Source organism: Lynx canadensis, chromosome F1 (genome assembly GCF_007474595.2).
Source record: "Lynx canadensis isolate LIC74 chromosome F1, mLynCan4.pri.v2, whole genome shotgun sequence".
Classification (NCBI taxonomy): domain Eukaryota; kingdom Metazoa; phylum Chordata; class Mammalia; order Carnivora; family Felidae; genus Lynx; species Lynx canadensis.
In genome coordinates, this window is record NC_044319.2 from 66,984,495 (window position 1) to 67,010,361 (window position 25,867).

Consider the following 25,867-nt stretch of genomic DNA (forward strand, 5'->3'; position numbering starts at 1 on the left):
CACAGCCCTCGGAGGTCCTGGCTCCCGGCCCCTCCTGTGTTCGGAGGAGGGGAGACCGGCCCGGATGAGAAAATATTCTAGATCACGTGTGATTTGTATGTACTGATGTTATTATGAATCAGGTGTGACCAGTTTTAGGAAAATCGAAGATCTCCCCCCCACACCCAGTTGTTGAATTAGTTGTTATTACCCAGATACCCTCACCTCCTGGGGGGGGGCCGTACTTTGGGGTGCAGGTCGGGGTGCAGGAGGAAGACACCTCCCTACCCTTGGGTCTGTTGAGATGTTTAGGAAAGTGCCGGCTACTGGGTGCCGTTCCCCAAAGCTGCCCCCGCACCTCAGCCCCCCCACCGCACCCCACCCCCCACCCCCGTCCCCCCGCACGTCAGGGGGACGGTGGGTGCTCACGGAGCCGTGCAGATGTTCGGGGGACGGCAGAGGTGGGAGGAGGCGTGGGGAACATAAAAGACGCGATCCACAGCTGTCTGCTTTTAATTATAATTATCCCCTTTCGCTTCCTTTCTGGCTAATGAGGGGGGGGGGATTCGATCTTTTTCTCCCTTTTCTCCCCCTCCCTCCTTTTCCTGGAATTGAGGGGTGGAGTGAGTTCAGGGTCCTCCTCCCCGCCCCCCAGCCCCCCCCCCCCCCCCCCCCCCCCCCCCGCTTACTGGGAGAAAGGCAGACTCCAGAGCGTGGGGATAGTGTGAAGAGATTTGCGGGAACAAAGGGAGGACAGGTTTGGGTTGCTGGACACGTCCCTGAGTTGGAGAGACCCCCTCCGCCCACTGGCACCCTCCCGCCGGCCCCCCAGCCCCCTAGACAAGGAACTCAATGTCTTCCAGCCGGTGAGAAAGGAGCTGAAGGGAGCCCAGGCCTGGAGGGAAGGAGGAGGGAAGGGGTGGGGAGCTGGGGGCGCAAAATTAGTCTCAAAGGATCTTTATTTCTGAGCTAGTGAAGCAGATGTAATCAAGGGGAGAGCAAAGTAATCATAATGGGAGGAATGGGGGGAGGGGGGGCTGAGGCTGGAGTGGGGGGCAGTCTGGCCTTCCCCCACCCGCCCGCTCGGTCTCCCTGCTCCCTGCTCGGGGTGCGGAAGGAAGCTCCGGGGCCTGCGGACTCTGACCTAAGCCCTCGGAATCCCGCCCTCAGAGCTCGGGGACACAGGCCGGAAGGTGGCTGGGAAGGCACCGGGCAGCAGAGAGGCCCCCGCCCCGGCTCAGGGAGGCAGTGGGCAGGGGGGGGCACTGAAAGCCGTGGGGGAGGGTGAGAGAGGGGAGCGGGCAGGGACTCGAGTGGCCTCCAGGTCTGTGGGACAAAAGTTGGAGGGAGATTTGTGTATGAGAGAGGAGGGGAGGGGGCCTTGGGGAAGGGGGGGTTTTGACAATGAACTTGAGACAAACTTCATTAGCATGCAGGCCTGCTGTCTGTCACGTCGAGCTCAGACTGAGTTCCCAGGCCGGGCCGGGAGAGTGGGAGGGAGGGGAGGGAGGGGCGGGGTGGGGGTGACAGAGAAGACGCGGCCATTGTGCCATCCTGGGCGCCCCCCCTCCGCGTCCAGCAGATATTGGGACCCCGGCCCTGGAAACCAGCCCTCGAGTGGCTCTCCCTCCTCTGAGAACAAGATAATTTATCTCCCACTTTGAATCTGTGGTCCCATCCCTCCCGTCTCCCGTCTAGACTTCCGAGCGCTGGCCTTCGCCGCCCCCACCCTGCTCCCCCCTCCCTCAGCCCCCAAGTGTCACTTTGTCCTTCACAACTAAGATGTGGACTTGTGATTCGTCCAGCTGACGGAGACGGGGGTCGGGGGACACCCTGAAACGGCAAAGTGTCCTTCTGCCGTCACTCCTCACCCCCCAACCCGGGACGCTCCCGAGTCCGGAGGTCAGTTCGACCTGGCGGGAGACTGGGGACCGCGCGCGCGCTCCTGTCCCAGCCGGTCTCTCTCTTCCTCTGGGGATGAGGGTGGCCGGGAGGAACAATAGCTTCCCTCGCCCCTTCTTCCTGCCTCAGGTTAGAAAAGGCGGCGGGAGGAGGTGGGGACGGGCGAGTGACAAAGACCCCTTCCCACACAGGCATGGGAGCCGGAGAGGAGGGGGCGTCCTCCGGGCGGGCTGTCATTTCGGTGGCCGTGGTGTCTCCAGACAGGGGCAGCACCCCCTCTTTGCTGCCTTCCAGGGAGAGCAGCGGGAGAAAGAAAGAGCGAGGCGAGCGGAATTCCTGAATGGACGGACCGATGCTACGTCACCGTCACCGGGCCGCACCCCCGCGCCACGGGAGGCTGGGAGCCGCGAGAGAGGCAGTCGGGCGGGCGGCAGGGGCCACCGAGCCGCCTCTCCTCCTCCCAGAAGCCGGGTGAGTGGCCATGGGAGAGGGTCCTTGCCGCCTCGGCCGTGCGGGCTGGGGTGGGGTGGGATCCCCTGAAATCAGTCGGGGCGCCCCACCTGGCCCAATGGCTAATGGAGGCGGGCGCGATCATCAGAGAAAGGAAAGGCTGATAAAAGATTTAAGGGGGGGACCAGAAGGGGTGGGGCGGGTGCGTGCAGGGGTGGTTGGCAGAGCGGGGTCTCCCCTCTTGGGTCCGGGGCGCCCAGGGCAGCGAGCCGAGGCAGCGGCCCTGCCCCGCCTCCAGAGCCTGGGGTGGGGGGGCCCTCCTTCCGCTCGCCCCGGGCGACCGCGAGACAGCTCACCAAGTTTGTCAATGGGATTCAGGGGAGCTTTAGGGTCACGGTGCTACTGATCCCATTAATCTGCCCCTCCCTCTCTCCAGCAGACGGCCAACATCTTAATGCCGGTACCAGAGGAGGGGCGGGAGGGGAGCGGAGTGCGGATGGGAGGGAAGAGAAAATGGTTCTGTGTCTGGACTCCTGACCTTTCCTTTCCTGGCTCTGGGCCTCTCCGCCCTACAGACCTCAGCTCTTAGGAAAGGACCAAGTCTGAGGGGCTGGGGGCACGAGGGGGCAAAGGAGCCACGTTCCCACACAGGGGGAGACCAGAATTAGGAAAAAAATCCAAGAGCATTTTGTAGGATCTAGATTAACTCAATTCCCCCTTCGTCCCCGCTTTTCCCAAGAGCTGGCAGGTGGGAAAGGGGCTGAGGGGAGCCGAAAGGCAAGTGAGGTGTCGGGGCCCGAGCTTTGGGGAAGGAAGGGGTAACAGCCCTCCCCATCCCCTCCCCTGCCCCATCTGATGCCGTCCTTAATCTCTTGTTTTCTCAGAAGGGCCAGGGGATGTAGACAGAAGGCACTGGTGTCCCCACCTGCACGGGGCTTCCTGGGGGCAGGCTGGGACCACTGTGGGGCAGTGGGGGCGGGAGGCCCCCAGACCACTTCTGGTCCCCCAGAGGCCAGATTTCTGGGAGAAGCCGAGGCTGTGGGTCACCAAACATACACACGCTCCATGACCCCCGAGCACGGACCTTGTCACCGTGTTTGCCTGGGCGCTGTGTGTATGTTTTGGGGGTGGGGTGGGGTGCAGGGCAGGGCTCAGCAGGGAGAGGCACACACAGGGACCCCACGACTCTCTCTGATGAGGGCGGAAGGAGCCGGAGGCCCCCAGCTGTGTCTGTGTCCGTTTTCCAGGGGGTCTGCAAGCTGGAGGGTTAGTGCCTCTTTGGCTTGAGGATCATTTCAGAGGAAACATCCCTTTATGCACGGGTGGGCTGGCAGAGCTGAGGCTGGGAGCGAGGGGGGGCATTCCAAGCACTCCTTCTAGAAATCAGGCTTGGAGGTAAGACTTACTCCTGACCCCTAGCCTTCCTTTTTATGATTTCCTCTGCATTAAGGTAGATTATCTTCCTGATTAAAAAAAGAAGGTGAGGAAGTTGTGGAATTGAGTTTGAGGCAGAAGGATTCACCACCTTACCCCCCCACCCACCCACACACACACATGCGCGCACACACACCCACACGCACACACAAATACACTTCCCTTAGTGTTTTAGGAGCCGGGTCACCCGAGTCATTCCCCTAAATAAAAATTCAGCCCGAAAGCAAAATACTGGGCCGGGAGAGTAGGTTCCACACCCAACATCGAAATGAAAAAGCTGCTTTGTATTCTCACCTCTTGTGTGTGTGAGCCGGGGGGAGCAGAGGAGGAGAGGGGAGGCCAGCTCCTGGATCGGCTCCTGCGGATAGGAGCTCTAGAAAGCTCCCCCGCGATATCCTGAGGTCAGGGAGCTTTACAGCTTGTAATGCGGTCGGATCTGGACGGAAGAACAGAGGCTTGCCCCCGGGGTCTTCCCTTCTGTCCTGAGCGGAGGGGGCTGCGAGGAGAGAGTGTCCGGCTGGGCGAGGGGCTCCTCCTCCGGGACGAGCGAGCAAGCGAGGGCCCTTGCTTCGCTTCGGACGGAGGCACAGCAGGCTGTGCGTGGGGGCTGAGGACACGGGGTCCAGGCAGCTTGGGGCTGGAGCGTCCCCGGGCTGCCCAGGGCCCTGCCCTCCTGCACATCTAGGCTTTCCTCTCCCAGCTGCCGCCCTGTGCTGCCCGGAGGGCTGGTGATGGACGAGGGCAGGACGGTGGAGGAGGGAGAGATGGGAGGGGGGAGGGTGGCAGGGAGACGGGGGCGACGGAGAGAACCCGGGCCACTCCAGGACTGTAACCTTCACATTCTCCTCCTTGACAGGGCTGGGCGTCCGGAAGCAGCGGCCTCGGTCCGGTGTCACCGTCATCGTGGGCGACCACCTTGGCTTTTAGGGTATTTATCTTATTTGTTTGCTTTCAATGGAGGGGCGGGCAGGGGAGCTGGCCCTGTATGGCCTCTGTGTCCTCTCGTTCTCCCCACCTCGTCAGGTCACCCTGCCTCTTCCAGCTGTGGGCTCTGACTTTGCTCCACGCTGGTGGCAGCAAGACCTGTGGAGCCTCGATGATGGGAGGGAGCGAGGGAATGAGGGGCCCCCCTGCGCCCAGTTCCGCGAGAGGGAGGAGAGGCCCTGGGGATTCAGGGGGCCCTTCCCCTTCTCTCAGCGGCTCCTAAGGGCGGCAGCCGGGGGAGCCCGGGGAGGCGCGGAGATGTCTGTACCTGGTGACAGGTGAGAGGAGAGCGGTGTGGGTTGTGCTGAGCGGGATCTGGGAAGCAGGCACGTGAGGGTGTATGCCTCCGGGAAGCATCCGACGCTCCTGCTGGGAGGGCCGAGGCCATACCCTGGCGTTTGCCTGTGCGTGTGCCCAGGCTTCTGTGCGTGTGTGTGCAGGCACAGCGCCTTACACACCCACACTTTTGCCCCTCAAGGAGGCCATTTGCGGATGGTGGACCCTCTGCTATCTCTGTCTCCGTGTCCTCACCTCCCCGGCTCCCTAGGGCTCGGAGGCGAGCGGGAGAGCGCACCGCCTGTGGGTTCAAGGGAGGACCGGGGGCAGGAGGGGGCAGCGCTCACAGAGGCCGGGGGAATTCTCAGGCTGGCCTCTCACCACGAGAAAAACACTGTCTTGGGGGCAGGGAAGGGCGGCAGCCCCAGCGACAGGATCCCCCAGATTGCGTCCCCAGGCCCTCAAACCTCCTCTGCCCTTATGGAGGTAGACGGATTGGTGTCCCCCAGAGCGTCAGCATTTCTTTTCCTGCCAATTCTTGCTTTCCGAGTCGCCATCCCACAGACAATGCAAATACTCCACAGCAAAAGGATAATGGGTGGCAATGTTCATGATAAGGATGCACTTAAAAGGCAGAAATAAATACCTGAACCCACCTCCTCCAACCGCAGCTTCCATCTGTGTCCTCAAGGCAAACTCCTCTGGTAACTGAGACAAAGAAAAAATAGGCTTTTTATTTAATCACCTGAATATTTCACGAGCGTGGCCTAACGCCGAAATGTATTCTGGACCCAAAGTATCAAAATCTGTCCAAAAGCTGCATCCCGAGAGCACAGTCGAGGCCATGTTTTTCTCTACGTGGGCTCTTCAGGCACAGACAATGGGTGGGCATCGGGACGGGGACCGTGGCGATGGGGGTGGGGCAGGCGCTGGCAAGGGACAGGCTCCAAGCTGACTGAGACACTTCCACCCTCAGATCAACGCCAGGGACTTGGGGGGCTCTCCCCCCAGCACCCCCAGAATCTCCCTGGAAGGACGGGGGTGGGGTCTGCAGGCCATGGCTCTAGAACAGCCACCACAGTGGAAAGTGCTGTGGGCTGGGGGTGGAGGCCTTTTTGGGGAGACTGAGGCTGACAGGCCGAGCAAAAGGGGACCTCAGGCCCCCTCTTGCTCTAGCGGCCGCCTCCCTCAGGCCTGCTGCCACCGGTCCGAGATGGCGGAAGGGTCCCCCGCGGCCAGAGGAGCCGACACACGCGGCGAGGTGGCCCCACCCCTCCCCTCCCACGCGGATCCCACTCGGGACACGCATTTTGGCAACACCCTCCCTCTCCACCCACGGCGCGTGAGAGCAAACCCAGACTGGCAGGCGCACCCACAGGTGCAGGCTGTCACTCCTGGGCGCCCACCCGGTGTCAGACCCCCGAGACCCCAATGAATGGCTGTGACGTCGCCTCTGTCCCAGAGGGTGGTCTCCTCTGCTCCCCTTCAAGTAGTTTCCTTTCGGAAGCTGGAATGCGGGCGCTGGCGGTGCAAACCAAGCCCGGCCAAGGTGCCAGTGGAGGTGTGTGTGGGGGGGGTGTCTCTGCTTCCCTCAAGGCTTACAGCCCCGTGCCCCTGGGAATGAGCCCGAGGGGACCGCACTCGCCGCCACCCCTGAGCGTGAGCCCTGGGAGTTCGAGTCTGCCCACACAAAACCGAACAGAACGTTGCTTCATCCGGAATCTGGACAGATAGGGTGATTCCGACTTAAACTAATCTCCATTTTCTTTTGTGGGGGACTCCTTAAATGTGGATGCTGTCGGGGTTGAGGTGCTTCTGTAGGACCCACGGCAAGAGGCAGAGGACCTAGCTCTTTATCTAGCTATTTGGGGGAGATTGGGAAATGTACCCATTTCTTCCCAGACCTCAGTTCTTCAGAAGGTCCAGCTGAGTCTGATGTTGGCCAACAGGGGTGGGGGTGGGGGCTCTCCACGGGGCAAAGAAACCTTTCTGTGTCTACCTCCCCTACCCCCACAAAATTATAGCAGTGGCTGAAAGAGAAGGAAGGTTCATGCCGATCCCCACTCCTAGCTCACAGCGCTGCTGGGTGGCTCTGGGGTAAGGGGGGGGTGGGGCTAAGCCTGGGCCCACGGAGGGGAGGGGCCCCGCTGGCATTGGTGACAGAAGAGAACGGAGCAGAGCCTGTTGGCTAGCGGGAGAGCCAGCTCTTTCCCACCTGCCGCCCCGGCCTCGCAGGCACTGGGCGAGGGGGCTGGGAGGCCGAGTAAGTTCGCCTAAGGTGCTTTTAAGGGACCTTGCGGGGAGGGTGGGGGCGAATGCGGAAATATCTGTAGGGGAAGCTGGTGTGTGTGTGCGAAGTGTAGGCCCTATTGAGGGTTACTGGAACGTCTGGAGGGTATTGGGTATCTTAGAAGGGGGTGTGAGGTCGTGTACCTAGAAATATTGGGGGAGGTCTGTAGGTGGGAAGCTGGAAGGCTGGAGGGGCCTATAGTTTCTCTGGGGCCTGTTTTGGAGGGTGCATTTAAGGAGTGTGTCTAGCAGCACGCCACTAGGGTAGGTTTATCTGTGAGTGTTTGGGGAAGGTTCCACTTTTCTGCAACTGAACTGGGGCAACAGAGACCCCAGTGCACGCCCCCCCCCATGCTCCATTTTGAGTTCGAGGGGCACCTGGGAGGGGCAGGCAGAAAAAGCAGGCAGTGGGCACTTGACCTCTTTTCTTCTTTCCCCACTGTTGGCTGCTGTGCTCCCAGTTCTGAGAGGGTAAAGAATTGATGCTGTGGAAGCTTCTAGAAAGCCTTTCCCTTAGGTAAGGGTCCTGAGACCCTCTGGAGGCTGACAGAGGGGGAAAAAAAAAAGCTGTGCCAAGCACAGTCCCCAGACTTGGGGAAATCAGGCTGTCTGCATCAGCCCCATACTGCCGCTTGGGTAGGGAAACTCAGGCCCCTGGCCTTTATCCTATTTTGAAATGTCCCCCACCTCACAATAATGTAGTGGTTATTCAGACATTCTCCAACCTTTGAGGGGTGCATAAAATGAAACCCATTGGCCACTGGCTTGCATCTAACCAAGGCGAATAGTGTTCAGGCTCGGCTTTGTCCTAGACTGTGCAGAGAGGCGAGGCCCTGGAGTGGATAAAGCAGTCTGGCTGGGCCTGCTGGGGAGACCCCAGGTCCCCCGGAGCACTCCTCTGTTGGCATAGCGTTCAAGGACGGCAGGTGGTAGGGATCGGCCCTTACCAAGCAGACACACAGGCTCTAGGTATGTAAGTCGTAGGAGTTTTTAGCAAAGGGACCGAGAGTAACGTGGTTGGAGGGGCGTGACAACTCCGGAAGGGAGTTCGCAGAGCCGAGGACCAACGCGACTCAGCTAGGGCCCCGCAGCTCTCCCAGAGAGCTCCGCCAGGCAGGGAGAATCCGGACTCCCCCTGCGGGGAGACGCGAGCTGCCCCGGGTTGGGACGCTGCGTTTTCTGATTCTCTGGGCCAGATGGGGAGCCAGGTCAGGGAAGCCCGGAGCTTCAAACCCCAGCTCTCCAGACACCCGGAGCTGGAGCGGAGGTGGGGGCGCAGGGCTCGCCGTTGGAGGCGCACCAGGAAGGGCAAGGGAGAGAAGGCGGTGGCAAGGGCCTCCGTGGCTGGGTCAGATCTGTGGATGCTGCCCGGGTTAATGCCAGCTGGGACCCTCCAGCCTCCTCCACCTGGAAGCTTGGTGCAGCGAGCAGGTTCCGAGAGATGCCCGTCCCCGCACAGCAAAGAGGGAGGCCCTGTCTCGCTCAGACTAACTTCCAGAATCTCTCCCTCCCTGTTTGGGGTTGAAAACCAACAAGACAGGTTTCCGCCCGTCCTGAAAGGTTAGGATCCCAGTCTGGAAGGGATCAGAACACAAGCACAAAGGATATCCTGAGCGGAGGCGGCAGGTGGGGGGAGAATCTCCAGTTATCTGGTTCTTTTTGATATTTCACCGATCTCTTTTCCCGTCTCTGCCCCCACCCCCACCCCCAGACCTGGTGCAACGTGTCTGGGGCCCAAGTGGAAAATGTAGGACCTCCAGAAAGAGGGAGGATTGAGATCAAAACCCCAAATGGCAGCGGATGGGAGATGGCAGGCGGGTCTCGGGGTGGGTGAGGCCGCAGGAGGCCGGGAATCCGCACACAGAGGTAGTAGTTCCTCCCCCACCCCTTTCTGGGGGGGGGGAGGGGCGCCCCAATTGCGCGCTCCGGCTCTTCCAAGGCAGGGGAGGGGCGGGGCCGGCGGGGAGACGAGGTGGTGACGTCAGACGTGGCGGAGCCAATCGGAGGCTGGCCTGGGGAGGGAGCGTGAAAGGATGAATGAAAAGTCCGGAGCCGGAGCGCGCCCGGGCCAGAGCAGCGGCCGCCGAGGAGGCGGGAGCTGGGGAGGCGAGGCCCGCCCGGCCGTGCTGGCCGCGGCTCGGCGGAGGCTGAGACCCGCAGGAGCCTGCACCCCGCGCCCGATGAGCCCTGGCGCCCCGGACCCGGGCCGCGGCTCTCCGTGGCGGGAACGCGCCGGGAGGACGGCGCGGGAGAGCTCGATGGGCGCCCTGGGCTCCATGTAAGTGGCCTGGCCGGCTCGGGGCCGCAGGTGGGCGAGCGCCAGCGTCCAGCGTGCCGGCGCGCCCGCCCAGAGGGGCCGGCCGAGCCCCACACCCTCCTCCGGGCTGCCCGCCGGGACCTCCGTGACGATTCCCGTTCTCGATCGGAATCCCCGCCAAGCCCCAGGGGCACCTCCCGCCTCGGGCCCCCGGCCATTTTCACAGCCTTGGGGGCTTTGTGGACCTCTTTGTACAAAGCCATTTCTGGGGGGGGGGCGCGGTGGGGCCTGGGGCTCGCTCACCTGCACCGCCTGCCCCATCTCGTGCGTGCTCTCCCGGAACCCCTCCCGGGTGGGGTCTCTGCCCTTTTCTTCTCTCCCCGAGGCGCGCTTGGGAGGCTCTGGGGGCGCCCACCCCGCACCAGCCTGCCTCCCTCCCGGTTGCCGGGATTTCCTGTTCCCTGCCGGGACGCTGCCGGGGCTTCCCCCATGATTCGCTGCTCGCCCCCCCCCCCACCTCGTTTCAGCGGGCAGCGGGGTTCTAGCCCTTGGTGAGCTGGGGGTCCCCGCGGCTCCCACGCAGAGGCTTGGGCTGTGGGGCGCGCCCCGCAGCCTCCAAGGGAGGGCGGCGGGGACCCCGTGGGCTGGCCGAGGCCTCCGCCGCGGTCCCTGCGGTCTTCCCGGGTGGCGCGAAAGCCCGCGAGTCCCTCTTCGTGCGGAAGGACCCGCCGAACTCGCGCTTCTGGCTCGGCTGGGGAAACCGGGCGTTCGAAGCTTCTCGGGTCCGGGGGCGATCCCTGGGCCTCCACGCCGCCGGCGCCGCGTCCTTCCCACGCCCTTTTCGGTGTCCGTGGTGCCTGTGTCCTGTACTCCGGGTCCCTTTCCGTCTTGGGCTCCGTTTCTCTCTCCGCCCCCACCTCCACCCCTGTGCCCTCTCCCACCTCCACCGGCGGGCGTCCGGGGGCGGGGGCGGCGGCGGCGGCGGCCGGGAGGCTGCGTGGAAGAGGCAGCGGCAGCAGCCAGGAGGCGGGGTTGGTTGTTATCTTTGGTTATCTAGCTGTATGAGTGGTGTGGAGTCTTCATAAAGCTAGATAACCGAAAGTAAAAATAACCCCATACACTGCGCAGAGGGCCCCGGGAAAGCTGGCCGCACGGACGGGCGGGGGGCGGGCTAAACGAGGGGCTGGGGGCGCGAGGACCCCCGGGCCGCGCGGGCGAGAGGAGGAACCGGTGGCCCGCGGGCCTCGAGACCGCACCCCAACCCCGGGCGGCGCAGAGGCGCCGCGCGATCTCACGTTAGCCGGGTGCTCTGTGGGGGAAGGCGAGAAAGGGGCGGGGTGGTTACTCAGGATGGGGCGTCTCCCCCCCCCCATCCCCGGCCAGCCGTCTGCGGAGTGGGTCAGTGCGGGGTGGGGGGGGTGGTGGGAGGGGGGAAGCCACTCCAAGGGAGGGATCTGTTGAAATCTGGTTGCAGGGTTATTTGGGACAGTGCCTCAGGCTCCGGGCCCAGGCCTCTCCCGGGGGCGCTGGCTTATCCACAGCTCTTGCTGGGGTGGGAGCTTTGGGGGAGCGCCCCCCCCAAGGAGAAAAGGAAAGAGTAGGGTCTTTGCTTAAATCGGTTCCTTGAAGCCACATAGGTCTACCCAGCTGGGCTGGGAGCTGAGAATGGCAAGGTGGAGACTAGGGGAGGTTGAACGGGAGGTACAGCCTGGGTTCTGGGCCGGTGGGGTGCTCGCTGTGTCTCAGCCTCCTCGCTTCCGTATTCGTTACTCCTTCCCACCCAGGACCTGAGTCTGGTGTCTTGAAAAGCTTCTCGTGCCAGCATTGTCTTCACTGACCAAATGGCTTGAGTTGGGGTCTTTCAGGGCACCCCACCTTCCCACGCCATCCTGGCTCTTAGAAATCATCTCCAAGAGCACATAGCCTGGAGGAGCTCGAACACAAAGGAATTTGTAGCTTAGTATTTATGCTGCCCAGAGAAAGCAAAGAATTAGAGAGATTAATCAGGGCCTTTCCTAAAAGAATCCATTTATCTGGCCTGACCTAAATATTTTAAGCAAAAGTGTTTGGGTGCAGCTGAGAGGAGAGTGGTCCAGAGTGACTTGGTAGAACAAAAGTGAACGAAACAAAACTAGAAGTGGCCTTGCTGCTTTTATCTCCCCGTTCCACCCCCCACCACCTGGCCTTCCAGAACGCGGGACAACTGGACAAAATGACCTTGTACTGTCCAGTTCCCGGTGTAAATTTACAGCTTCCTCCAGGAAATGATTTTACAGCTAGGAGATTATGATTCAATTACATATTATGTGGGAGAAATATTGGGGAATCCGAACGGAAACAGTCAGGCTTCAGAGGGCCTGGGGCACACGTTTCCTCCCTTCGGAGATCTGGAGGAAGGAGAGATGAACCGCCTCTCGCCTCTCCCTTTTTCAGCTGTTTGGAATTTGGTGTTTTCGGAGGGGGCAGCGGAGACAGGATTAGGGAGAAGAGAGCGGGTTCAGGCAGGGACCGGGAGTCCCTAACACCACACCACACCTCCCGGTAACAGCCTCCGTCTACGAGCCTCTCTTGGATCCTCAGATGCCGTAAGGTAGCTGTCACTAACCCCATTTTACAGATGAGGAACCATAGACCCCCGTGCGTGGCTAATGTCGCTCCGTAGTTTCAAACCCCCAGGGGAAGGACTGGAAGGTAAGGTGGGGATGTATCAGAAGAGAGGGGATTAGCGCAGCAGGGAAAGGGAAGGCCCGGGAGAGAGGAGAAAGGAGAGAGCCTCGGGCCTGGTTGTGACCGGGGGAGGAGGGGAAGGAGGACGAGGAGGAAGGTGAAGCTCGAGAAAGACAGGTGCTTTTTTTTTTTTTTTTTTTTTTAACTCTTCTTGCAGCTGGTTGGAAATGCGTATTTGGATCTGCTGAGACTCATGCGCACAAGACTTCCAACTTCTGTTCTAACCACAGTGGGTTTATATTGTTATCGTGGGGCCTCATTAGCACGTCTGACCACAGGGTCTCCGAAGGAGGACGAGGACAGGACGGAGGCCTGAGGAAGCTGGCGGGTGGAGGGCCTACACCCTGCAGAACAAGGATCTCCGAGGAGAGGGGACGGAGGCCGGGAGGGACGTGGGGGTGAGTGCGTGCTGCCTGCCTTACTCGTACATGTGGTGGTGCGCGTGGGTGTGTGGGCAGGGCTGCGGGAGAGAGGGGTGGGTGGCTGTGCCGGGGGCTGTGTCTGCTCATGAGGGTGACAAACTCAGTAACTGCTGTGAGGCTCGGGGTGTGCGACCCCCGTGGGCAGGAGGCTGGGCTGTCAGATCACGGATGCCTGGCTGCACCTAGGTTTAAGTCCACCGGAGGAACAGACGCTCTGGGATCCGGGAGGCTCCTCGAAATGCAGACATCGCCGTGACACCACGGAGTCCTGCTGCCTGCCTCCCCCAACCTTTATGGCAGCTGAACCCGCTAGGAGCACTGGTGGAGTGGGGGTGCAGGGGCCTCGCTTGAAAGGGGTTCACAAGGGCCTCACCGGTTACCGGTTAGAAAATTTCTTTCTGGCTATCAACACACTTCTGTCTGTGTCCACGAGTTTTTAGTTCTATTCTTCAGATCTTGCAACATCCACCCATTCCTACTGGGAACCAAGTTCTAGGCTGGTTTCTTTACCCATTTCGGTCCCCTGCCCTCATTCCAGCGCTCTCCTATTGAATTCTGAGTCCCAGAGTTCAAAGGCAATTTTCTCCTCAGTATCTGACTCAAGTTTTACATGATCACTCACACCCTCACCTGGGTCAGTTTTTCCCCAATTCGAGGCATTGCAAGGTCTCTCCAGTCGTAAGCATCATCACCATCAGCAAGCCTGGGGAGGGACAGAAATGGAAACGGCCTGTGTGACTGAATGGGGGTCTGTGCTTCTGCGTGTCATTCACCAGCTACGATATCTCTGAGCTTCAATGGGATGTTCACATAAGGGGGAGAAGAAGATGTGCGCTCAGGATTGTTACATGGAGCAGACAAGGAATTGTATGTAAAAGATCTTGTAATGTGTTATGGTATCCATGCGCAGAGAGTAATTCTCAGGGTACAGAAGGGTTAAAGGCCACGGTTTGGAACAAGGATTTGAAAGCATACGGTTGATCTCAGAATGCAAACAGGGTAGCTTTTCAGTATGTTCTTGACTGAGGATCTCACAACATTTAAACTTGAGGAAGTTCCTCCTTTTCCAGCTTCGGAGTTGAGGAGGGACTCCTGGGGACCTGGGTAGGCAGTGTCTGAAGCGTGGGGAGAAGGAACAGCCTTCGAGAAGCCTGTTAAGAGGCTAGAGTCCACAAGGGCAGAAGGGCCATTGTGTTTTCTGTTCTTTACGGATCTTACCACCTACTGGTAGAGAACTTACAACTGGTAAACTGAGTTATGGAGATAGAGAATGTGGCACGGGTAAATGGTAACTCCAAGTGTATTCCATTAAGTTTCCAGAGTGACAAAAAACACAGGTGTTAAATTTAAGGACCGGTTAGGTACTGGGTAGAATTAACCAACCAAATAGAGACCTGCCTACCAGCATACAGACTGAGCAACTTTTTTTTTTTAATTTTTTTTTCAACGTTTATTTATTTTGGGGACAGAGAGAGACAGAGCATGAACGGGGGAGGGGCAGAGAGAGAGGGAGACACAGAATCGGAAACAGGCTCCAGGCTCTGAGCCATCAGCCCAGAGCCCGACGCGGGGCTCGAACTCACAGACCGCGAGATCGTGACCTGGCTGAAGTCAGACGCTTAACCGACTGCGCCACCCAGGCGCCCCACAGACCGAGCAACTTTAAGAAGAGGTGTTTTCTCTCCTCTTGCCTCCCAGCCCGCACCCCTACCCCAACCCCCAAGTCAATTCCCAAGGCTAGTAACCCACCAGAGAAGCATAGGCCCCTCTGCGTTCTTCTGGGTCTGGAAGTCCTTCTTGAAGTCTGCAATTCCCAAGGTTTGGGAATTGGATATTCTGATATTTATTTATTCCCCACCTTCCCACCCTAATGCTCTGGGGACAGATTGACCTTTCCGCCTTCCTTCCTTTGCTATCAAGACCTCAGAGATCATGGGGGGTTATGGCGCTGGCTCATCCGGGGGCAGGTGTGCCAACTTCCCTGCAGGATAAATGAATTTAGGTTAATGTTTTAAAAATCATTGGAGTGAAAGAGTAGACAAAAGTATGAAAACCATTCTTGGAGCTTTGAGGAAAATGAGAAGCAGGGTTATAGAAGGTAAAGGTGAGTAGCTGCATATTCAGGTGGGAGAGAGCTGGGAGAAACAGGGGAGCCCTTCATTGCCACCCAGGCTCTCCCAAGGCTCCGAGTGACACCCCCCTCCTCCTGCCCTAATCCCCCCATTAAGGCTGCTCTGAGTTTGTTATGACAGCGGCTGAAGGCAGCTGAATTGCTGTTTGCTGTGTCTGCTAATTGGACTGAAGGGTTGGAATCTGGACACTGAAAGAGACCATTGTTGCTGTTTACCTTCTACAACTGCCTCCCTGGGGACCTTCTGGGTGAAGGGGAGCAGCATGCCCCCAGGGTCATTGCACCCATGCCCTGTCTCTGCACAAGGGCCTGGGATGGGGACACAGTTCGTCTCCCTGCCTCATCTCATTGGGACGGTATGAGCTTCCACAGCACCAAAGAGACAAGCTCGATGCCTGAGTCGGTCTCCAATCCAGATCAGGCCTGGGGCCACCAGGAGGTCCCAGGAGATGCTTTCCTTCCTGCTTATTCCCTTCCTCTTCAGGGGCCCTGGCTTTCCCTCTCCCTCCAGCTCATCAGGCTCAACCCCTATACTTTTTCTTATGTGCTTTCTTCCAGGCCAGTGATTCTCAACTTGGTTATGCACTAAACCCACCTGGGGAGCGTTAGGAAAAAAAACTGATGTTGGGGTCCAGCCCCAGGCCAATGAAATCAGAGTATCTGGGACTGAGGCCTAGACATTGGTATCATTTAAAAGTTCTCTCCGTGTTTCTAATGTGCAGCTAGGGTTAAGAACCACCGATGTAGGCTTACCTCTCTTCCCTGGGACACACACACACACACACACACACACACACACATGCACCTGTGCACACATACACAGGCACACACATGCCCTTTCCTATTTCCCTGCCTTTCCTCTCCAGCTCTTGATGGTTATAATACAACTGAGCAGATTGTGTATCTTCAACTATGCATCTTTCCCAACCTTATTTCTAAACTCCTTGTAGGAACCTTAGAATTTAGGATGGAATTTAGAGGTCGGTACCCTGTCAACTACCTCAACCTGAGCTCTTCCCCAAGAGCAGGAACGATGACTGTATCTCCCTGTGGATTTCCAAATAGGATCCAGATGGAGACTGAGTTAACCTATGACCCTTAAGTCGTTCGGGATGAAGGGGTGTGAGGTTCAGAGTTGCAGGGACCCTTGGGCTCCTCCTCCCCCCAAGTAGCACTGGCAATTTGGACATCTTCCCAGAGGAGAGACTTTCCTCGGGGGTGTCTGCGCCCTTGCTTACTGTTTCCCAATGTTTCCGCTTCTTCTATTCCTTTTAGCTTCTCACCTGGGGCGGGTGGGTGCTCGTCACCCTCCCGCCCGCTTTCCTCCACTCCTGGGCCAGAGCCGCGGCCAGCACCACGGACAGCTCCCGGGCGGTGAGTAGCCGGCCTGCAGGCCCCCTTTGGGAGGCTTACGAGGGGGTCTTCTCTCGGTCTCTAGATTTTGTAATCTGTGGGGACTGTTTGCAGGCAGCTGCGGGGTCTCAGGAAGAGGGAAAAGCTGAGGGCAGTTGGCATTCCATCTCCAGGAAATTGGGTCTGTCCTCTTCGGGGAGTGGGAACTGAACGGTGTGGGGGTGGGGTGCTGTTGCAGCGGTGGGAAGGATGAGAGGTGGATGCGGGAAGTGTGTACCCTAAACTCATGTAAGGTCAGCCAGAGCCAGGATGAGCCTCCGCCCTATATCCCTCATTTTACAGATCCCAAGAGAGTGGAAGAGTCATGCCCAAGGTCACTCAGCTGGGTGGTGGAAATGCCCAGAGGCAGCCTCCTCAAGTCCAGCCCGGCCCTGCCCACTGTGTCTGATGTGTCCTGTAGGAACCTCCCTGCCTGACTCGCGTGCGTGCGCAGGCCTAATGCTGGTCGGGAGGGTCACAGGTTGTGCTTGCACGGAAAGGGACAGAGCACGTGTCTGGGCGTGTGAGGTGTCCACACAGGCCGGGAAGAGGTGGGCCCAACTGCTCTCTCTGTCAGAGGTTTGCAGGGGAGGCCTCAGAGAGAAGCACAGGGGAAGGCATACCTAGCAGTGGCTGGCAAGCCCACGGGGAAAGGGGCAGCCATCTGCCAGGGCACAGAGGCCAGCGGATGGCCACAAGGAGTCTCCAGAGGCCAGCAAGAGCCACGCAAACTGGAACGGGGCCTGGGAAAGGCCCTTCTGTGTGCCCAGGCCTGCTCCTCCGACACCGGGAGCCCAGAAACAAAGGGGCTATTCTCGCTAGGATGTGATGCCGCCATCTCCGGCTGGCAGTGCCAGGTGGTGGGGGCATCAGGGGGTGTCAGTCTATTATGCCCCCCCCCCAACTCTTAGGTCCTCTGGGGCTGGATGTTGGGGAGGTGGGTGTTCCATGCTATGTTGCCATGGCAACCGCCCCAGCCCCCACCTTCCAAGGCACAAAGAGAGACAGCTTTCACCCCCACCCCCAGGAAGAACCTGGGTCTGGTTGGGAATCTTCCCTTGGGAATCCTCCTTTCTGAATCACAAGCCTTGGCATGCATGAGCACCAGCCTCCTTTCAGCACTGGAGCCGCACAGGCAGGGAGGCTGGTGCATCCAGAGACTCTGGGAAGGTTGTGCGAGGGAGCCGGAGTCCCCTGTACTTAACCCTCTCCACCCTCAAGCTCTCCTGTCCCTCACCTACAGCCGAGGCCATCCTCAGCCTTCTAAGGTGATGGGGCCTCGACCTTCTTTCTGCTCTTTCCCAGAAGCCAGGGACACCCTGCTACCCCCAGCCAGCCTCCAGGCTGTGGGAACGGGAGAAGAGGAGGGGGGTCATTCCTGCCACCCTCCGCCATTACTCATTAGGCATTCTGCCCCCTCCTTCCGCTCGTTAAGCCTGATTTGCATACATTTGCATAATACAACTCATTTGCATTCCAGGAGGCTCATGGTAGGAGCCAGAAAAAAAGGGGAGGGGGTTGGAGAAGAGAGAAAAGGGGAGAGATTTTGTTTTCATCAAAGTGTGTGTGTGGGGGGGGGAGGTGGCAGGAAGAGGACAGAAATAAAAACTCACACTACTTTCTTTCTTCCCTTCTGCCGTCCCTCCCTGAGCTGGACTCAGATGCCAAAGAGAGATGCCAAGGGGCCGGCTTTTCTGTCCTTTTTTGTCTTGCTTCCTCCGGCCTTGGCTCCCCAGCCTGGCCCCCCACCTTGCTGGGCTCGGGCTTCAGAGAGAGAGAGAGAGGCAGGGGTAGGAGGCAATGCTGTGGGAACGGAAGCGGAGGGCGAGTGAGGTCGCCATGTGAGGCAGCTGGCACCCCTAAGATGGCGGCCTCTGACAGGTGGACGGACGTGGCGGGGGCTGAGGCCCCGGGAACCCAGGAAGGACTTGCTGGCTGGCCGGGAACATGGCTGAGGCTCCTTGCTAGTAGAACTGGGGAGAGCGGACGGGAGGGATGAGGCATGGCAGCCCCAGAGGAGAGTGAGGCTGGCACAGGAGCCGGGCTGGTGGGGCGGCCTCCCGTTCACTCACCGACCCCATGAGCACCCGGTGTTCAGAGGACTTGACGGAGGATCTTATGGACTGGGTGATGCACAAAGACTGGGGGGGGGGGTGAGAACTGGGGGGAGGGTAAGGTGTGGGCAGGCAGGACCGCCTGCCAGTTTGAGGGTCTCTCTGGGGCCTTGAAGGGCTGTCGTGTCCTCGAGGTGGAGCTCCAGGTTTTCCCTGCTCAGCCTGGCGGTCTGGCTTCCCTCGTCTCGGCCCTTGTGAAGCTACACCCTGGAGACCACCCACGGCCCCGCCAAGGGCCCACTGCCCACCCCCACCTCAGGCCAGGAGACCTCTGCAGAGCAGTGCCCGCTGGCCCCGGTCCTGCCTCCTCCTGTGGCCTTTGGCCCTCCTGTTACATCCTCGCTCATGCGTCCTGGGTTCTGCTCATTCAGTCTTCCAGGTCTTCATTTGTGAGTGCTCCCCAGGGCTCCACGGTCCTGCTACGTTTATCGCGTCAGCCATCGTGGGCTCTAGACTTCTAGAAACCTGCCCGCTTCACAGGTTCTGGCCTCTCTGAACTCCAGATCTGTCCCCTCACTGCTCTGTGTGTGCTCCTGCCCTTAGCTCCTGGGGCAGAGGCTGGAGAGGTGCCCCTGCTTGGGTTCCACCCAGGCCCGAGCAGCAAGGAGGGCTGGGAGCACTCCTGTGCTTTTGGCTTCCCTGGTGGCGAAGAAGCCAGCCTCCCTCCCAAACCGCAAGGTGGCCACTCCCCAGACGCGGTACAGGGTCCCGGTGCTCACTGGCTCAGCATGTGCTCCCGCCTCCCCCCTCCACCTGCGGTGTCACCAAACTGCTAGGCCCTCGGGTCCCTCCCCCTCCACATCACCCACGTGAGCACCATCCCTTCCTCCCGGGCAGCGCCTCTCGCACCCACACCTTCCTTTCGCTTGGCCCCTGCCTCCGTGGCTCATTCCGTCAACAGGCGTGTGCCGAGTGCCGCTGGGTGAAGGCGGAGGTGGGGTTCGGGGCTGCTCTGCGGAACCAGCAGTCTGGCAGGGAGGGCGGACAGGCACCACGGGACACCGGGAGGACCGTTGTCCTGAAGACCTGAGCCAGGCTCCGGGGAGCCTGGGGCCGGGCAGGCAGGGAGGGCCTCCTGGAGGGGCCGAGGGGCAAGTGGTGACAGGTGAGCAGGAGGTCGTCAAGTCCAAGGTGGGAGGGAGTGGGCGGTGGTGAGGGGCCAGCTGATGTGAGGGGAGGGAGGAAAAAGCAGGCTGGGCTAGGGGACGGGGCTGTCGTCACAGGGACTCTGGGCTGGGAGGAGATGGGGCACGGAGGCTGAAGTTGGTTACCGAGAGAGCCTCATGTGCCCCAGCAGGGGGGCTGGACTTGCAGGGTGCTTAGCTGACAGCCTCAGAGATGCCCTGTATGGGGGGGGGGGTGTTGGACGGGGAGCAGCACACAGCCCCTCCCAGGAGGGACAAGGACACCGCATCCAGATGCCTGCTTAGCCCAGTGCCCAGCCGGAGGTTTCACTGGCTCCTGCTTAGTTCTGCAAATGAGGGAACAGAGGCCTGGGAGCCCCCCAGGAAGAGTCTCTGCCCCTCCCCCAGATCACCCCACCATCCGCATGCGTGCCCCCGCTTACACAGTGGGTAGGCCAGTGGGGGCTCCCTGGGAGAAGCACGGGTGCCCCGAGGGCAGCACAGGAGATGGGCCGCTGGGGACTGAAGAGCAGAGAGGGGGCTCAGTCCTGGAAAGTCCCTGGGAGACGGGGTGCGGGAAGGGGTGCGGGCTGTCAGGCGGGGAGATCCTTCCTGGAGAAGGTGGTGGAAGGCTGGAGAGGCATCTGAGGAGCTGCTGTGGCCACTGGGGGAGGGGGAGAGGGAAGTGGGGGGGCCGGCCCCCGCCCCTCCCCCAGGCCCAGCCTTTGCACAAAGGCTTCTCTGTGAGTGGCCACGGAAGTGGCCTTGTCAGGTGAGGGGGCTTAGCTCCCGGGGCTAAGGGGTGGGTGGAAGGGGATTGGAGGAGGGGAGGGCTGAGGGGTAGCCTCAGGCTTTAACCAGATCTGGGAAGGAAATGGAGAAACTGACACCTAGCCAGTGTCGCAGTGTCACCTAGCCAGAGCCTCACAGTGAGGCCAGTGAGGCCCTGTCCGAACCTTCCCAGGACAGGCTCCTCTCCACGGTCCTGTCGGGCCCCGCGGGGGCCCCCAGCAGCAGGGTCCTCCTGCCCGCCTCCTTCCTTGCTGTAACTCCCTCCACCCCGGCCCCTCTAGCCTCCCTTCCCGCCCTTTCACGGGGCTCCCCAGCTCCTGCACGGGGCTCCCCGCTCGCTCGCTCCGCTCGCTCGCTCGCTCGCTCGCTCGGGGAGGGCTGTGTTGGGAAGGTAGAAGGAAGCCAGGGCCCAAAAAGAGGCGTGAGGCTGCCTTAGACTCCACACCCAGTCTCGTCCTCCCCCGGGAAGGTCTCTCTCGTTGCCTGACCCGAGTGCCGCCTGCTGTCAGCCAGCGTGTGGATAGACCCCTGCCCCGCCCCCAACGCCTTGTTGCGCACACTGTTCCTGGTAATGAGTGTGTGGCTTTGGGCCCCGGGAGCAGCAGAGTGGCAGCGGGCACCTCGTCGGGCTGCAGGCTGCTCACAGATTGGATAGCAGGGCTCCATCCACAGGACGGACAACAGAAGGAGGTTTCGGTTGTAGACTCTGAATCAGACAGGCCGGTCAGGAGACCCTGGCTTCCCTCCCTTGCTAGCTAGGTGACCTTAGGCAAGTCACTTACTGTCTTTGGACCCTAACTTCCTTCCACGGTTACTCCGAGGGATCAGTTGGGTCGGTGTGAATGAGGGTGAGGCCATGTGCAGGTGGACAGTGCTAATTCTAGAGGGACACAGAGTTAGAGGGGCCACTGAGGTGGGGACAGTCTGGAAGGGCTTCTGCGGCTTGGAAATGAGGGCACGGATCGCTGGGGAGGAGGGGACCAGGAGGGACTCGCAGTCCGTGATGAAGGCCTGTCTGAGGGCGGGGCTGGGCTCCGGGCGCTGCCCAGAGCTCTCGTGGGCTCAAGCAGGCAGGTGTCTTGGTGGCCATCCTCCTCAGGAAGAGCTTCCCCTTAGGGCCGGTGTAGACACCGTCCAGCAGCCCTGGGAAGAGCGAGGGTGGGGTGAGGGTCCCCCACAGTGTCCTAACCCTGCTTGCTTCCCGCAGCCCGCATCTCGTCGTTCTCCAGAGGGAGCGCTAGCCGGACATCGTGACGCTCCAGCGAATGAGCCCAACGTGGTCCCTCCAAGCCCTGCCGCCCAGCCCAGGACTCTCTCAGGTCCCCGATGATCTTATGCTCCTCAGCATTGTCAGGAGTGAGCTGAATTCAGACTTACCGAGGTCCCTCAGCCTATGGGCCAGGGAGACTTTGAGCAACAGGGGCTTTTGTCTCGAAGCGGTCATTCCTTGTTGTACAAGCAAGAGCTGGGAGGAAGGATGGTTTGGGCGTCAACCCCCACTGATAGCAGTGGAGCCTGTAGGCCTGCAGGGAAGGACCAGGCTGAGGCTGGCATATGGAGGGAGAGCCCTGGGCACAGGGGCATGAGCCTCACCCGGCCAGGGCTACCTTCTGCCGGGTTTGTCCATCTGGCACCAGCTGGCTTTCCAGCGCTGCCCCCACAGCCAACCGGACTCCTTCTGCTTCTGTTGCTATAGCAACTGGCTGCCATCTTGTACTCGGGGCACTATCTCCTATCTGGATTTTCCCATGGGGTTCCTGGAGGATGGGACGTAGGTCTCCAGCGATGTATCCCTTCCTCCTGATAGCCATCCAATAAGAATGGCCACGATGGGGGCCAACGACACGTCAGGCTCTATGCTAAGTACTCCCTATGTGTTATTTAATACGGCAGAGAAAGCATCCATGTGATCAATTTAAAAGGTTCCCAGTTTCTTGTTTCTATGACAGACCTTTCCTCTCTCCAACCAGGAAACACCACGGTCTTGCTTATTCTGTCTTGCAAGGTCCTTCCCAGTGTCTAACTGAGACCTGTTCTGCTGAAGTACCAGTTCTCTGACCCTGGGCTTGACATGGCTAATTTGAGAGGTAAGGAATGGACTGTCACCTGCTTTAGTCACTTTATTGGGCTTCGTGGACTCCAACTGATGGCCTAGGGAAACACACATGGGTACCTTGGTGAGGTCTGAGTGCCCCTTAAAGACTTGGGGACACAAGTCTGCAATCTTTTGTTCAGAGGGGCACCTGGCTGGCCCAGTCAGTAGAGCATGCGACTCTTGATCTCAGGGTCATGAGTTCAAGCCCCACATTGGGTGTGGAGGCTACTTACAATAAAACAATGATAATAATAATTAATGAATGAATAAAATCTTGTTGAGAGAAGGGGAGTCAGTGTCACAAAACGCTTTGGAATTTCCCTTCCTTGCCCCCATCCCCACCCAAAGAGAAAAGCCAGAACCAGAGGCCATCGGAAAGGGCTAGTCTCTCAGGCCCTCAGCAGGGGGGAGTCCCCTAGGAAGGCAGGCTCCCCGCTCCTGCCACTGGGGAGGTTCCAACAGGGTCCCTGAGAGATCCTGAGATGGTGAGAATTCCCTCCCTCTGGAGCTCCAGCACAAGGCAGAGAATGGTCACCTTGACCTAGAGGGGCATCTCTAAGGGGCACTGAGCAGGGGCCAGCTTTGCTGAGGGAATCTCCAATGAGGGGCAGGTGGGGAGAGAAAGGAGGCCATTCTCAACTGAGGCAGGGTGGGCTGGCAGGGAGGGGCTGGGGATAATTTATGATATCATTGTTTCCCCGCCCCGCTTTCCCAGCCCCCCTTCCCAGCCCCCTGCTACTGTACTGTTGCTAGGAGATGCTGGCTGTCCGTGTCTGGGCTGGGAGGGCGGAGCCGACAGACCCTGCTCCGTCTGGACTCCTCCTCCCCCCCCTGCGGGGGAGAGCCTGCTCTGAGCTTCACCCACCACCCCTCCCCAGGCCCCCGCACGCACCTTCTCTTCTGTTGTCCCCCAAATCTAGCCAGCCTGGGGCTCGTGGGGCTCGTGGGGCTCCCGGGCGGCCTGAGGATCTGGGGCAAGGAATGGGACAGTGAGCAGTGGAGGGAGAGGCTGTAGACTCAGCGGGGGTGCTTAGGACTGGCCGGCTCACCTCAGGGCCTCTGGGAGCCAGCCCGGGGCAGGACGAGCGCCAGGGGAAGTCGGAGGCCTCGAGGAGCCCAAGTTCGAGGGAGACAAGTCTTTCCCTTTGGGGAGCTACCAGTACAATGGGTGAGGCAGACCCCATCCACACCCCTCCACGGTACCGCCCCAGTCAAGGTCGGGGGGCCTGTAAAGACCATGTTTAGGGGCAGGGGTGGGAGCGATAATGGAGGTAGGGCAGGCAGGGACGTAAGGCTGGGCCTTCTGGTCTGAGCGGAGCTGGGCAGCGCAGGGGCTCGGACCCCCCTCCTCTTCCGGAGACTCTCTTTTCAGATTTTAAAGCCCTTGGAGAAGTCAGATGGGGTGAACCTCAGGGACTCCCGAAGCTGCTGGCTCCTGACTCCGGCCGGGGCAGGGGAGGGAGGCCGTGGCCACGGTTGTGCTCCTAACGCAGATTTCTGTGTGGCCCCTGCTCGTCCTGTTCATTCCTAGGTGCTGAGGCTCCTAGGTCTCCCCCACCCCAGGAAGGAAGGGGCTGACCTCGATTCCACACCCACTTGCTCACGCGAGCCCTCTCGCAGCCGTCTTCTCTGTCAGTCTGCTGCCAGGCCTGGAGTGGTTCTGTCCCCCACTTGGCAAAGCTGCAGTCAGGGCCCCACGAAGGATGTGTGGGTCACCCCGCGTCACGGGGCTGGTAAGCTGGGCTTCAGATGGGGCCCGGTGGGTCCCCCCGCACAGGCTGCGTCCCTCCCCGTGGCTCCAGTAGAACACCTCCTAACACACTGAGTGACTGAGGGGCGGAGCCCGTGGGCAGGGAGCCCTCGGCAGGTGGGAAGCCGCAGGATGCTATGGCCTGGCCGGCCGTCTTTGGGGGTGAAGACGGGACTGGAGAAGAGACCACAGTTGCTGCAGAAATCACCCAAACCTTCCCAGGTTTGTCCTTGGCCAACGGAAGCATGTTCCCTACCTGGTGCCGAGTCCCTTGGGCCTTTACCTCTCAGCCCTGCTGGGGACCTGAGTCCCTCGCCCTGTCATGGCCTTGGGCAGAGCTCCTGGAAGACACGCCCAGTCTCAGCCCTCCCCAGCCCCCTGCCTTTCTGGTGGAGGGGAGCCCCGAGGGCCGCTGGACACTCTCCCTGGAATTCTGTCCTCTGCTTCCTGCTAAGGTCTCCATCCAAAGAGAACCTTTTTCACTCTTGCCATTTTTTTCTTTTCAGACCGAAAAGAAGGACGTATTGCACCCAGCTGGCATGGGTTCCCTCTGAGAAGCCCTCCTGGATTGATCGAAGTGGCAAGACCCCAGCTCCAGCCTGGGCTGCCCGTTACACCCGGAGCCACCCGGGAGAGGACTTCGTCCCACCCTTGCTCCCGTGGCCACCGCTGTCCACCCTGGTCCATCCCAGTCCCTGTGGCGTCCGAGCTGAGAGTCCTCTGAGATGGCGGTCCCGTCTCAGATCTAATAAAGACTCCTGAATGTTGAACCAGTCCGGGTGGTGGTGATGTACCTGGGCAGGGCTGGGAGGGGAAGGCTCCCTCGGAGAGACCCTTGCTGGGGGAGCCCCTGTTGCAGCAGAAGGCGGAGGGGAGCCTCACTAAGACAGAACTCCCCGCTGTGGGCGTGGGCGGGGGGCAGTGAAGACCTCCTCAGCTCCTTCCACCTCTCTCAGCCGTCCCAGGGCTCCTGGCAATGCCATCAAGGCTCTGGTCAGTCCCAGCTCAGAGTGCTGGGCAGATGCTCCCAGCAGCTCCCCAAATTGTAGTTTGAAACCTGGATTTTTTTTTGAAGCTTATTTATTTATTTTTTTGGGAGGGAGGGACAGAGAGAGAGGGAGAGAGAGAATCCCAAGCGGGCTCCGTGCTGTGAGCAGAGTCCTACGTGGGGCCCGAATTCACAAACCATACGATCATGATCTGAGCCAGAATCAAGAGTTGAATGCTTAACCGACTGAGCCGGGCAGGCGCCCCCAAACCTGGAATTTTTCTAAATAAAAAGGCTTAAGATCGTGTGCATGGCACACTTTCAACAGCACCAAAGGGAAAGTATGTCTCCTTCCCACCCCCGTCCCCGGCCACCCACCTCCTGTCCCAAGAAGCAACCACTGGTCCCCGGGTCCTCCCAGAGACAGTCCATATGCATCTAAGCACATATGTCTACAGCCTCCCCCACCGCTTTCATTTAAACACTGACCACAGCATTTTTAGCCCCCCCTAGGCCAGGACTCCTAGCCTGAGGTCAAGGTGAACCTCAGAGGAGGCTGGCATCTGCTGAAATTGCATGCAGAATGCTGGCTAGGCACCTGTACCCTGTTTCTTGGAAGAAGGGACACATTAAAGCCACCTGCTCTAGTCCAGCTCTCCATTTTACAGAGGAAACTGACGTCGGGGAGGAGAAGGGCTACGTCCAGGGTCCTCAGCATGGTGGGGGCCCGTCGGAAGAATGCCAGGCTCCCTGCACCTGCG

The 25,867-nt window shown here is 60.0% G+C and overlaps 1 long non-coding RNA gene across 4 annotated transcripts; it reads left to right on the plus strand.

Moving 5' to 3' along the window:
* Positions 1 to 2,289: 2,289 nt before the first annotated feature.
* On the plus strand, positions 2,290 to 24,891 carry LOC116737851. Of its 4 annotated transcripts, none has more exons than XR_004343128.1 (7): positions 2,290 to 2,352; positions 4,622 to 4,693; positions 16,127 to 16,225; positions 21,481 to 21,629; positions 22,244 to 22,360; positions 23,900 to 24,101; positions 24,625 to 24,891. It is a non-coding gene; the product is annotated as an uncharacterized LOC116737851 (long non-coding RNA). The 4 variants fall into 4 exon arrangements; XR_004343126.1 differs by having other exon boundaries at positions 21,481 to 21,592; XR_004343127.1 differs by lacking the exons at positions 2,290 to 2,352; positions 4,622 to 4,693 and adding an exon at positions 9,537 to 9,592 and having other exon boundaries at positions 21,481 to 21,592.
* The last annotated feature ends 976 nt before the right edge of the window (positions 24,892 to 25,867 follow it).